Source organism: Bison bison, unplaced genomic scaffold (genome assembly GCF_000754665.1).
Source record: "Bison bison bison isolate TAMUID 2011002044 unplaced genomic scaffold, Bison_UMD1.0 scf7180017864154, whole genome shotgun sequence".
Lineage (NCBI taxonomy): Eukaryota > Metazoa > Chordata > Mammalia > Artiodactyla > Bovidae > Bison > Bison bison.
Window position 1 is genome coordinate 614,668 of NW_011494726.1, and position 12,534 is coordinate 627,201.

General features: G+C 44.1%; 1 protein-coding gene across 2 annotated transcripts in view; it reads right to left on the reverse strand.

The window, feature by feature from the left end:
- The window catches only part of PKIG (protein kinase (cAMP-dependent, catalytic) inhibitor gamma), a 79,824-nt gene extending 70,151 nt beyond the window's left edge, over positions 1-9,673 (reverse strand). The window contains exon 1 of one of the 2 annotated variants that reach the window (XM_010840984.1): positions 9,571-9,673. The gene's annotated coding sequence lies outside the window, so the exon portion shown is untranslated. Of the gene's footprint in view, positions 1-9,341; positions 9,417-9,570 lie in introns of those variants that run through there. The other variant, XM_010840985.1, reaches the window with a different exon arrangement.
- Between the last annotated feature and the right edge of the window lie 2,861 nt (positions 9,674-12,534).

A 12,534-nucleotide genomic window follows, 5' to 3' on the forward strand; every position in this document is an offset into this window, starting at 1 on the left:
GAGACCTGGGTTCAATCCCTGGGTGGAGGGAATGGCAATCCACTCCAGAATTCTTGCCTGGAGAATCCCATGGACAGAGGAGCCTGGTGGACTACAGTCCATGGGTTCACAAAGAGTCTGAGCGACTAACACAGACAGATTGTAATGTTAACCAAATGAAGAAACACTTGTGATGTTGTTAAATGGAAAATATGAAATTATAAGACGATACAATGTCTCGTTACTGGATTAAAAAAACATAAATAAAAAGACAGTACACTCATTCAAGACTGGCTTCTTCCAAATGGAAAGTATGGAGGTTATGGCTGGCTGCCTTCAGAGGTGGGCACTGCACATCACCAGATCTGCATTTTCCCTCTGTTTCGCAGCAAGGTATCCCTCTACTGTTGGTAACAGTGGTGTGTCCAGCTAAGAAAGGACATTCAGCAGCCTCCTCACAGACATAAACGGTTAATGAGGTGTAAGCTGTACGTGCTGGCCGAGGCTTCTGGTATTTGAAAGGGTGTCCTTGGTCCTCCCTTCTACTTCTTCCTGCTTCAAGGAAGGACTGTTTGGTTGGAGAGCCAGAAGCCCAGTTGTGACCTCAAGGTGACCATGAGCGTGCCAGCCATGTTATAAGGACAGTGAAGCAGAAACAGAGAAAGATCTGGACTGTGGCAGTCCCATGCCAGCAAGATTGCCTATTTTGGACTTGATGTCTTTTGAAAGAAAAATAATTTGTCTTAAAGCCAACCCAAATCCTAGCTGACCAAACTACTTGGTATCCATTCCTCCTATTCACAGAAAAACTGCCTAACAGACATGCAATTCTGTTCTGGATTGGCCTAAAGATAATTTCATCCCAGTTGTAAATAACTTCTTTAAAAACCAGGCTGAAGTCAACAAGGCATGGCGTTGCCCTGGTGACAGGAAGTGGCTCGAGAAGTGGGCACATGACTCGATTCAGGCCAATGACATTGCAGGATCAGTACTGGGGGCGGGGGATGGAAGAACAGAGGAAGTAAGAATCTTTCTATTCCTTTGGTAGGTGCTGTACATGGATCTGGGGCCCAGAATTGCTGCCCATATTTTGCTGCTGGCCCGAGGATGAAGCCAACACCCCAGGGAGGGCAGAGCAGCCTGAGACAGCGGATTATGTTAATGATAAAGTCTGTGCTGCCTCTGGGATCTTTATAAGTGCCAAAAAATATCCACAGTACAGAGAGATCATCTTAGAAGCAAGGGACTAGGTGCTGAGTGCTATTCAAATATTGTGAGAAAGGCAAATAAGGGAGGTCTTCCCAAGGGGCATGCAAAGTCAGGCACTGGGTCTTTAACAGTTCTGTGACTTTTCCATGAAAAGTGAAAGTGTTAGTCACTCAGCTGTGTCCAACTCTTTATGACCCCAGGGACTATAGACCACCAGACTCCTCTGTCCATGGGATTCTTCAGGCAAGAATACTGGAGTGGGTTGCCGTGCCCTCCTCCAGGGGATCTTCCCAACCCAGGGATTGAACCTATATCTCTTATGCCTCCTGCATTGTCAGGTAGGTTCCTGCGCTGGCCACCTGCGGAGCCCACTGGAGTGGGTAGCTATTTCCTTCTCCAGGGGATCTTCCTGACTCAGGGATCAAACCCAGGCCTCCTGCATTGCAAGCAGATACTTGACCATCTGAGCCACCAGGGAAGCACATGCCTTTTCCATACCAGGTCTGATAAAGAAGTTACTACACACACAGTAAGGTACCAAATAGTGAGTTATTTAGAAGAACTTTTTGTTCTCCTGGTCTTCTACAGGCTTCTGCCAAGAAAGGACTTCCCTGGTGGTCCGGTGGTTAAGAATTCCCCTGCCAATGCAGGGGACATGGGTTCGATTCCTGGTCCAGGAAGACTCCACATGCCTCGGAGCAGCTAAGCCCCATCAGCTGCAACTCCTGAAGCCTACGAATCCTTGAACCTCTGCTCCAGAACAAGAGAAGCCACTGCAACGAGACGCCTGTGCGCCACATCTAGACAGTAGCCCTTGCTTGCAGCAACTAGAGAAAGAACATGAAGCAAGAAGACCCAGCACAGCCAAAAATAATAAATACACTTGTATAAAAAAAGGTCACTGAATAAGTGGACATGTTTCAAAGGCATTACAATAACCCTAACAGTTAGCAGATAATGTCAAGTGCTTACTAACTACCTGCCAGACCTTGTGCTGAGCCCTTTACTTTCATGCAATCCTCACAAGAGACGAGGAACTTTCATTATATCCATTTTACAATGAGGAAATGCTGAAGCTTAGAAAGAAAATTTAATTTTTTTTTTTTTTTTAAAAAGAAGCAGACTCAGAACAAACTAGTGGTTACTAGTGGGACAAGGGAAGTGGGAGGGGCACTACAGGGGTGGGAGAAAAAGGGTTATTGCGGGATTATATGAAATCATATTTGTGACAGAATTTAAAGAAATTTTCACTCAATAAAAAAATTAAAAATAAAAAAAAAGATGATCCTCCTATTCAAATGCTAATCACAATAAGGGCTTTTCTATGAGTTACCAAGGAAATTAAAACATTAAAAAAAAAAAGGAAAGAAAGACTAAGTAACTTGTAGAAGAAAGTAGAAAGGGCCAAGACTCGAACCCATGTCCAAAGGACTCCGATGCTTCCTAATCAAGCCTTCGTACTGCTTCCTCTGGATACATAAAAACACATCTATGATTCTCCTGAGACCGCGCTGTTTTAAAATAATCTGTTCTCTTGACCCTCTAAGTACACTATACTCAGACCACAATGGTTTGGTTTGGAAAAGATGGCCATATGCACCACATATAACAAGCAGAGCTCATCAAGAAACACTGAATGTTAAACCCTATGCACACAAGACAATACAATTACACGGGGCTTCCATGGTGGCTCAGGTGGTAAAGCGTCTGCCTGCAATTCGGGAGACCCAGGTTCAATCCCTGGGTCGGGAAGATCCCCTGGAGAAGGAAATGGCAACCCACTCCAGTACTCTTGCCTGAAAAATACCATTGGCCAGAGGAGCCTGGGGGGCTACAGTCCATGGGGTCCCAAAGAGTTAGACACGACTGAGCGACTAATCTATGTTGCAAATCAGATCACCAGCACTTCTTTTCCAAGCTTCCTTTTGGTGGCAGGTAGAGGTACACAGCAGGCAAGCTTATGGAACTGGGCATGGGAGAAAAGCAGATTAACTCCCATTATGCTGGAACTCCTCTCCCAAACAGTTCCTCTACCTGCTAATCCCCAACCAACTGCAGGTACAGTTTGAAAAGCACTGATACAGTGTGATTTTGCCAACACATAAGACCAACCCAGGAGAGCAATGCTGTGAGCAACCAGTATTGAACTGAATATATAGGCTCTATTCTCTGAGCACATACTGAGAACATGACTCAGGATTGGGGCTTCCCAGGTGGCACAATGGTAAAGAATCTGCCTGCCAATGCGGGAGATGTGGGTTCGATTCCTGGGTCAGGAAGATCCCCTGGAGGAGGGCATGGCAACCCACTCCAGTATTCTTGCCTGGAGAATCCCGTGGACAGAGGAGCCTCGTGGGCTACAGTCCATGGGATCACAAAGAGTCAAACATGACTTTATGACTGAGCACGCACACGTCATGAAATAGTAAGTAGATCGAGGCAACGATCATTAACAGCTGCTAAAACCATTTTGTAAAAGGCTGATGAGAAACTTATAATGAAGGGATCGTGCTAACAAACCCCTGAACCCATGATCAATCTTACCAGGTGAGAATCAGCCTTTACTGCCTGCTGATATGATACACAACACCACTGATAAAGAGCAACGGCCAAAAAAAATAAAAGGAATGGAGGAGGACATTAGAAGGATATAACCAGGCAAATCCAGAGTAGCTGGACGGGACAAATGACCTGAGTTTTCAACAAATGAAAGGTAAGGGGAAAAAAGAACAGGCAAAATTGCTACAGATTCTAAGACTTAAGCGACTATCACCCAGATGTGATCCTTGTTTAGATCCCAATTCCAACAAACCAAGTGTGAAAGACATCTATGAGATAACCAAAAAACTAAGAAGCAAATGGATACAAGGTAACGTTGAGGAATCATTCCTGTGCATTTTCTTAGGTGTGATCATAGGGGCAAAAGGGGAAAGAAAAAAATCCTTCTCTCTCATATGCATATTAAAGTATTTATAGATGAAATGATATGATGTCTTAGGATTTGCTTTAATATAATCTATGGTGGGGAGGGAGTGGAGGGTATAGATGGAATAAAACTGACCATTTGTTGGTATCTGTTGAAGCTGGGGTATGAGTATAAGGTATGTATTATATTATCTTTTTTACTTTTGTATATGTTTAAAACTGTACATAAGAGGAGGCTATAATATAAAAAGAAAATAAGAAAACCTAGATTCAAAATCCAGAATTTATTAAATGTAAGAGCTAGGAGGTTTCTTAAAGCCTCTGAAATTCAATTTCCTCATCTGAAAATAGGAATGATAATCCCTATCTAAGAATTATTGGAAGGAATGAAATGAGATCGTGGGTTCACATCTTGTGGACATGCAGCTCTTAAAAACTGCAAAATGCTTATGAGATGTCAGCACAACAGTTAGTTCCCTCTCTGGGAGGCTCTGGAAGCAGAGATATTACAGGTTTGTGGGAGGAGAAGTAGGTAATGAGCTGAATCCATCTGGACTCTTAACAATTTTTGCTTTGTAGTAAGCATTTGGTAAGACACTGTTTACCTCATTGGCCCCCTTTTCCCCAAAGGACAAAGATATTTGCAATTAACTGAAGGTCTGTAACTTGAGTTGTTTATATTTCTTGTTTGCTTTTCCAATGATATTTCCCCTGCTAAAGGTAGAAAGTCAAGTAACAGGAGACTGTGTCGTTAAGATAAAACTGAATGCAATTAGGAATCAACGTAATCTAAACAGGACTTTAAAATATTTCAGGTGCTTTTAGAAGAGTAGATATGCATCTTTTAGCACCAATGCTTTGTCTCAAATAAGAGGAAATTAACAAATGTTCAAGTCTAAGTAACACAAAGGGAAATTTTGCACTCTGGCTTCAGCTCGCAGAATGGATTGGCCACGGTGATCTTTCTATAACTTGAATGTGATTAAGTCATTTCCCTTCTTTTCAATGGTTTCCTTCTACTATCAGGAAAGAGTCTAAACCGCTGAACAAAAAGGCTCAGGTGGCTCTCTAACCTTATTTCCTCCCTCCTCCCCAAGTCTAAATCCCATGGACAGAGGAGCCTGGCAGGCTACAGTCCATGGGGTCGGAAGAGTCTGACATGTCCGAGTGACTTTCACCTTACTTCACGTCCCCAAGTCGAAGCCCTTTCTCCCCACAGGCCCCCAAGGCTTTGTCCTTCACGCCTTTCTCCCTTACCTCTTGGTTGTCAAGTCCTGTTGATTCTCCCGAACGGTCTCTCAAATCAGCCCACTCCATTCCATTCTTGCAGCCACTGCCCCAGGTCTGACCTTTTTTTTTTCAACCTTTATTCCCTCATCTCCCCAAATAGGATATATCCTTATTGGTTTTTTTTTTCTGATTATGAAAGCCATTCATGCTCATAAAAAAGAAAACTAAGGCAATAAGGAAAGGAATAAAAAGGTCCCCATGGATCTCAGGACACAAATAACTTATCTTTCTGGCACATTCATTGTCTGTAGCAGCATTACTCAAAATAGCCAGAAGGGGAAAGCAATGCAAATGTCCATCTATGGAATGAATAAACAAAATGTGTTCATACATACAATGTATATACAAAATGTGTATATCCATACAGTGGAATATCATTCAGCCTTAAAAAGGCAGGAAATGCCGACATGCTAACACTGATGCACCTTTAGGACATTATGCTGTTGTTGTCGTTTAGTAGCTAAGTAGTGTCTGAGTCTTATGTGACTCCATGGACTATAGTCCGTCGGGCTTCTCTGTCCATGGGATTTGCCAGGCAAGAATACTGGAGTGGGTTGCCATTTCCTTCTCCAGGGGATCTTCCTGACCCAGGGATCGAACTCACGTCTCCTATATTGGCAGGCGGATTCTTTACCACTGAGCCACCAGGGAAACCCTTAGGATATTATGCTCAATGGGAAAAAAAAAATCACAAAAAGATAAAAATTGAATGATTTCACTTATATGAAGTATCCAGAGTAACCAAATTCATAGAAACAGAAAGTAGGATGGTGGTTGCCAGAGACTAGGGAGAGGGAGAAACATGGAGTTGTTTTAATGGGCGTAAAGTTTCAGATTTGCAAAATGAAAAAATTCTAGAGGTTGATTGCACAAGGATGTAACTATCCTTAACACTATTAAACTGTACACTTAAATATGGTTATGATAAATTTATGGATTGCTTACCAAAATAAAAAATAAAAAACTCTTAAAGAACTCATCTTGGGACTTCCCTGGTGGTAAGTCGCTACGCTGTGGGAGTGACACTATGCAATGGTACGACACCACGCTGCCAACGCACGGAGGGTGGGTTCAATCCCTGGTCAGGGAAATAGATTCCATGTGCCACAGCTAAAAAGATCACTCCTGCCACAGTGAAGATTGAAGAACCCGTGGACCACAGCTAAGACCAGCACAGCTAAATAAAAAATAAATATCCTTTAAAAATAAAATAAAGAACTCATCTTTCTAGACGTCTTTCCTACCTATATATATACACACACACACACACACACACACACACTTAGAAAACACCAGAAACCAAGTAAAATCTGTTTTTACACTAAAACATCCTTCTCATATCTATGGCTCCCACCTTCTTCATGGCTGATCGCACCCATCACATGACCACATCATAATTTAGCCAGTCTGTTACTAGTTTTTCAATATTATAAAACATCATAGTCAACATCTTTGTATATTTTCTCATTATGTCTCATAATAGACATCTGGTTTTTTTACATGCTTTGTTCCTGGTATCAATACCCTGATTTTCCCAAAGAAAAAATTACTTCCTCTTCATACAAACACACTTCCTGACCTATACTCCCCAACCTCCAGCCAACTCTTGTCCTATCTGACTAGCCTGGGTGCCTTTATTTTAAGGTTTAGTCTTTATTTATTTTTCATGTTGCTACTGCCATTTCACCTACAATTCCATTTTCTTACTCCTACTGCTGGTATAAAGCTATTGTTTTTTGTCTCTCTTACAGCTTGCTTATTTTTAACTCAATTCTCTTGGATTTTTTCCAGCAGATCATCATCTCATAGGTAGACAATCATATCATTTAAGGAATGATTAAGAGCAAAAGCTCTGGGCTCAGGCCTGGATTCAAATCCTATGTAACCCGGGCTAAGCATTATCCCCCAATGTCCTCATCCATAAGCTGGGAATTACACTAGAGGCGCTCTCTCTCCCAGGGTTGTTGTAAAAAGCATGCTTTCAACTGAGACTAGTGCCTGGAGAGGGCTTAACACAGTGCTACTTCAATAAATGTCTCCTATTTGATGAGAAGGAATATAGAACTTTCCACATTTACATCTTTATTTTTCTGCTGGCATTACATGGGCGCATTCCTTTTCAGCAATTACCTTGCTTACCATATGTCCAGAAGGAAGAAGAAAAAAAAAAAAAACCACGTCATCAGACTCTTTGTAAAGGATCTGTGCTGTGGATCGTATCCACTCTCACATTTTTGGCAAGTTGTTTGTGCCATTTATTTTCCCCTGAGAAAATCTCCTGTATTTTCTCAGTCTCTCCCTCCTTTACTGGCTCTACCATCAGCATTTACATCTGCTCCTGTCTGTCTTCTGCTTAAAAAGACTTCACCTGATTCCCCAACTGCTCTCCAGCCTTCTCCTCGCCTCTCTTCACAGCCAAACTTCTTGGAGCTGCCTACACGTTACTTTCTCACATCCCACTCGCTCCTCATTCCACTGACATATTACATTGAACCTTTGGAAGATGCCGATATTATAGATTCCGCCCCCATCATTTCACCAAATCTGCTCAACTGGGTTTCTCGGTGACCTCTATATTTACTTAAGCAAAAGGCACATTTTAACATGTAACTTAGTTTACTTGAAATCTCAACTGCATCCAACAAAGTGGATCTCTTCCTTGGGCTTTCCTTACTACACTCTCCTAGCTTTCCTCCCACTTCTCTGGCCATTTCTTCTTGGTGTAGTTCTAAGTGAATGGTTCTGCCAAGAGTGTACAAGATAGTGACCCTGAATGATGTGGGCCTTAAAAAAAACAAAAACCACTCTCTGGATGGGTCTCTTCCGGTACTGATTCAGTTCTAGCTGTACTGGACTACTTCTGTCTCTATGAATGTACCTTTGAACATGTCTAGAATACATGCCATGAGGGTAGGAACCTGATTCCTTACACAGGGCCTGGCATGTAACAGATGCTCAATAAATACATTTTATTTTGAATCACCATAAATGAATAGCTGCAACGTGAAAAACAGACTGGAGGACCAAGAGAGAACAAAAACCCCTGATCTTTTGGAAACCACACCTCTGATCACACACACACACACACACACACACACAACACATACTCACTGCCCTGATTTAAATCCTTTGGTGTTCCCCACCAACCCTCACGACAAAGTCCAAACTTACAGGGAGACACAAGAATATCTTTCAGAAAGGCACCTGCTTCTCTTTCAGACACACCTAGCTAGACCACTTCCACTTCCCAGAATGTCTCTAACCACTAATAGATGTCCAAAAAGCCTGCACTTTCTCCCCAGAACCTTGCACTGGTCTGTTCTCTCTGCCCAGAACACTATGCACTCCACTAGCTTCATCTTCCGGCCAATACAAAGGTAGGTGTCACGTCTCATTTCGGAAAGCATCTTCTTTTGGAATTGCTCTTTAACCATCCTCCCCAACCTCATCTCCGGAAATCTGGGTTAACTGCCTTCTCTGTGTATTCACAGTCCCCTGAATGTCCAAAAATCATAGCTGGAACCACAATGAGCTCCTATTTATACCTGAACACTGTGGAGTTCCCTGAGGACAAGATGTCTCATTCACTTATTTTTACCCCTGGCGATCAGCCCAGGCCCTGGAACACAACACATGCTCGATAATGGACCTTCTTTAGTAGTAGTAGTAATAATAATAGCTCCCGAGGATTGAGGGTTTAGCTGCAAAGATCTGAAATATATTATTTACTTTGTAATAACCTTTTAAAACAGGTGCTATGATTGTCCCCATTCTGCAGATGGGAAAACTGATGTACAAAGAAGTTAATCCTCTCTGGCCCCCAAAGAGTCCTACAGACGCACATTTTCGGCAGTTCGGAGTTCTTTCTCGACCCCCAAATAAGACGTGCTTTAAAAAAACTTTTGAATCAAGCCAATTGCCCCCACCCCCATCCCTACCTCCAACATAATGAACGCAAAGCGACTCCCCGCCCGCGCTCGACGGAATTAAACTGCTCGAGGGGCTCCTCCCAGGCGCCAAGGATGGAGGAGGCGGGGAGCCGAGGATAAAGGTCAGGCCCTGTCTCCTTTCCGGAAATCCCAGTGGCCCAGCCCCTAGCCCGCTGCGAAGAAGCGACGCCGGGAGCCGAGCGTTGGGGCCGCGATTGCCCGCCCGGCCCCTGCTCACCTGCCGTCCCGCCGGCCAGCGGAGCCCGGGCCGCCGGCCCGCAGCGCCTCCCCAGGGCTGCCAGGCGGCCGCCGAGCGCAGCGGAGCCCGTTGCCTTGGCGACTGGAGCTGCCGAACTCCCGAGGCTCGCGCTACGGCGGCTCGGAGGGGACCAGGAGGCTTCGCGGCCCCTTCTGCAGCCGCCGAGCGCGCCGAGGAGGGGCAGCGGGTGGAAGTCCCAGTTCTGAGCCGCGAGGGACCCGGGTTGGGGGCTGGCAGCCTGAAACTTGGCCCGGAGGGACGGGAGAGGGAAGGAAATGTTGAGGGGGAAAAGGGGACAGCCAAACTGGGGGGAGGACTTGTGCTTCGGGTCCTGCCTGTGCCTCAGTTTATCTCTCTGGCACCTGAGATGGAGACTATTCTGGGAGAGATGACGGAGCCGCAGGCGGAATCTTGCTAGACTGGGAATATTTAAAGAAGAAAACTGATGTGGGAGGGGTGGCGCATGCCTCTCTCTTTAATTTCCGAAGCAGTGGTATGACAAAGAATTCTTTTTTTTTTTTTGGCCATGCCCACCACCCGTGGGTAGTGAAAACTCCGAATCCTAACCACCTGACGGCCAGCCAGTTCCCCAAAGATTTTTTTTTTTTTTTACTGAAACCAAAACCAAACCAACCAACTAAACAAAACCCCTTGTTTCTTTGGGTTCATGGTGAAAATGAGTTCACCAGATTTAATTTCAGTGTGAGAAATAACATACTGTAACCTGTGATCAGCAGTTACACGTCGTGGAATAATCCTGCAGATAATCTTGGGACATGAACATAAAGGATATTCATTAGTTCATTGTTTATAACAGTAGAAGGGCTGAGAAGAAGCTAAATATCTAGGACTGATGAATTAAGTACATTATAGTACATCCATAAAATGGATTATCATAGAATTAAGGAGGACTGAAACAGACGTAGATACAGTTTAGCGATAGACTGGTCTTCAAGCTATGCATACAGCTATCAACGGAAAAAAAAAAAAAGGTACAACCTGAAAGTTGAGAATTTTGGCAGACAAAATTGAGGACTTAAGTCCAGGACACACCCTCTCAGATAGCTTTGAGAAACTTCTCTGAAGAGAAGAGGGAGGATCCGGGATATATTGGAGTTTTTGCAACACAGATTACTGTTAAAGAAAACCAGACATCTCAAGTTTAAGAACTTAGCGCTTTTCTACGTATGGGTCTGCCCTTTCTATGTAAGAGTCGGGGCACACTGAAATCATTCCTTTGATAAGCACGTTAACTACCTAGGTCCAGTATCCAGATTTCCTTCATCCTGAATTCCTTCAGGTGCACAGCTGGAGTGACTGCAGTGGCCAAGGGTTTTGTCTCCATCCTGAGTTCCTTCAGGGCTCACTGTCCTGGGTGGTGGTAATGGCTTAATGGCTGCAGCATCCTTTGTTTTCTCATGTGTCACTTAGAAGTTGGCACTTACCATCGGTACTTGCTGTCTTCCTTTGCTGCAGTTAAGAGCCGCTGCAGTTGCTGACCTTTCAGCACCTCCTAAAAAGAAGTCAGAGATGGAGATCAGCAAGGAGGCACTCTGTGCTCTGGGAATAACTGGTAAAACAGGTCTCCAGATAGTTAAATAGTTTCAAAAGACAGTTTTATGAGCCCAAGTCTTGCATTTCATCATATCTAGAAAAGCACTAAAATCTTTGCTGAGGATGTCTGCTTCTCATGACTAATCTTCATGAGACTAGCAGCAGCAACCTTCGGCAAAAATCTGTGCCTGATTTTATGTACTTCCCCATCATCAAAATCACATATATACTGAACTCCACCCTGCGTGCCCCCAGCCCAGCACTTCTCAGAGCTGTCTGAAATGCTGTCTCCCAGGTTATAGTCCTTATTTTGCTCTCATGTGTGTTTCTTTTCAGTCGACACATAGCAGGCAACATTTTCCATTTCATACAGCAACAGTCTCCTAACTAGTTCTGTCTTTGCTCCTGCTGTGACCTCCAGCCCTGCCTCAGTCTCCTCTCTACCCCAAAACCAAAATGATCCTTTTAAAATGTAAACATGATCACATCCTTCCCCTGCTCAAAAACTTTTGAGTGTACTGAATAAAATCTAGAGTTGCTATGGTCCACGACAGACACCACCGCCCACAAGGTGAACTACCTCCATGAATGCCTGTCCCATACAATCTCTCACCATGTTCCCTCTTGCCCGTGCTCCAGCCACCCAGTCTTTGTGGTTTTTAAGTTAAGCAAACTTCTATCGTGGGATTCCCAAGTGGTTTAGTGGTAAAGAATCCGCCTGCCAATGCAGCAGACGCAAGTTCCATCCCTGGGTCAGGAAGATTCCCTGGAGGACAAAATGACTCCAGTATTCTTGCCTGGAAAATCTCAAGGACAGAAGAGCCTGGCAGGCTACAGTCCATGGGGTCGCAAAGAGTCAGACACAACTGAGCGAGTGGGCCTGCGTGCCTACTTCCATCTTGGGGATTTTCCTCCTGCTGTTCCACATTGGAAACACTTTTCCTCCAGATAGTCCCATGACTTCCACACTTCCTTCAAATATCTGCTCAAATGTCAGTCTTCAAAAAGACTTGTCCTGACTGCTTTCTTTAAAAAAGGCCCAGCAACTCTGTCTTGTCTTCTCCTGGTTTATTTTTCTTCACAGCTCTTGTCAGTATCTGATGTCATTTTATACAGTTATTTGTTGCCTGTTTCTTTTGGTTCCCAGTGAATTTAAGGTTCTTGGCTCATCTTGAAAGAATTCAGAGACAAGCAAGGAGGTTAAGAAAGTAAAGGGAGAATTTATTTAAGCAAGAATAGTTAGTTAGTTAGTTAGTTCAGTCGCTCAGTTGTGTCCCACTCTTTACGACCCCGTGAATCACAGCACGCCAGGCCTCCCTGTCTGCCGGGGACCAGCCCCGGCTGATCCAGGGTATTCGAAGGAGAGACGGCGTAGGCGAGGATCAGGAT